The sequence below is a fragment of the Saprolegnia parasitica genome, assembly GCF_000151545.1.
Source record: "Saprolegnia parasitica CBS 223.65 unplaced genomic scaffold supercont2.623, whole genome shotgun sequence".
NCBI classification, from domain to species: Eukaryota; Oomycota; class Saprolegniomycetes; order Saprolegniales; family Saprolegniaceae; genus Saprolegnia; species Saprolegnia parasitica.
Window position 1 is genome coordinate 1 of NW_012157017.1, and position 2,030 is coordinate 2,030.

Here is a 2,030-nt window from a genome sequence, read left to right on the forward strand (position 1 = left end):
AGTCTCTCTAATTTCCACATCAATTATGTACATTAACATTCAATTCTTGATTCGATTCCTTTTCGCAAAACGACTAGTATGTACATGACGCGGTGGTGGTGGGGCAAATTGAGCACCGCCCTCTCGTGTGCGTACGCCCCGTAGCGCTTGAGACCCTAATCGTTGGATGCAAACAAATGATCCAGAGAAAGGAGGAAGCAAAAGCGAGATCGCCTTGGCATACTGCAAGTACCAGTATCGTTGACGGTGCGGTCGATGACTGTTGGAATGACGGCCGCACGATCGCAGCGTCAACGTCACGTGAAGAATGATGCGTGGGTAGTGCAATGCATGCTGTGTTTTGGATACTAGAAAAAATACATCACTGACGGAGACTCCACGTGACGGGTCCTGTGACGATGATCACGACCTTTTCGGCGCCACGAGTGACGTGGCACGCTGTTGGGCAAGGAAATTTGGATAGATACCGTTGTGGGATAGTGCGTCGGGATTGATAGTGGCATAGGTGGCATCGGTGCCGACCTGTTGCACCGCTGTTGTGCTTGCCCTGACCGTTATGGCTTGGGCTCAAGACTGTAGTCATCCTCTTTGGATACCACTGCGGCACCTTGACCAATGTGCGACCAGGCTTTGCCGAAATCTTAAATCGAATATCCATCCACGAAGATAACGCGAAACACGTTTATATATAAACATCCATCTGCGTCGGCTTGCTCGGAATAGTGATTTGCTAGGCTTTGTAGAACAGTTGACCATGGAAACTCTAGGCAGCGCCGTCGTGGACAAGTAAAACCTGTGCAAAATGAACAGCATACCGGTATCGAGATACTCTCGATGCTTTTCTGTCGTACCAGATTCCTCCCGCACTTCTTGCCGGCAGCCTTGTAGAGCCTAAAGCAGTAGGCAAATATTTTCTCCCTAGAGATGAAACGCCCAATAGTTTTCCTCAATCCAGATCGAACTAACTGGTGGCTACAGTGGTGTTGGTGTCTGTCATGCCAGTTGTGGGCGAGGCGGGTTAGCTAATTGACTGACACCATCAATTTGGAAATGGTCGGGGCTCGCGTGCTCTGCGCCTGGATCTTGAATCTTGTAACGTGTATATTTCTTGATCTTGGCCTTCTAGATCGTTCGGCCTTGAGCGAAAGACCTTTCCCACTTTTTGGAAACAGCCCTTTTGTCATCGGCAAGTCGACCAGTCTTCGCCTTTGGTGTTGGTTCCGCAGCACTGATTTCGAGATGCTTCTGGGACGACAAGGCTCGATTGCAATGGCATTTGATTCGTTCCATCAAGTTTTGAAGAGCCTCCACCGTTCTGCATGCTCTAAGTTTGGTCGATAACTTCATGCGACGCACCTGCCACTTATGCACTTATGCTTTCTGGTCTGTCGTTGTACCAGGGGGTGATAGCTTCAATACTACCAGAAACTTGGAGCACCCAAGTTTCATCGGTGCGTAGTACTATGGCTAAAAACCTAATTTCCAACGTTTTGCGACCACATACCTTTATTCATAACACTTTGCACACTAACTTGCATTGCCTAAGCCATTGGCGTGACACCACACCCATATTTGAACGTGACGACTGCTGCTTTTCGGTTGTCAGCGTGCCACATCACTCATGGCGCCGAAAAGGTCGTGATCATCGTCACAGGACCCGTCACGTGGAGTCTCCGTCAGTGATGTATTTTTTCTAGTATCCAAAACACAGCATGCATTGCACTACCCACGCATCATTCTTCACGTGACGTTGACGCTGCGATCGTGCGGCCGTCATTCCAACAGTCATCGACCGCACCGTCAACGATACTGGTACTTGCAGTATGCCAAGGCGATCTCGCTTTTGCTTCCTCCTTTCTCTGGATCATTTGTTTGCATCCAACGATTAGGGTCTCAAGCGCTACGGGGCGTACGCACACGAGAGGGCGGTGCTCAATTTGCCCCACCACCACCGCGTCATGTACATACTAGTCGTTTTGCGAAAAGGAATCGAATCAAGAATTGAATGTTAATGTACATAATTGATGTGG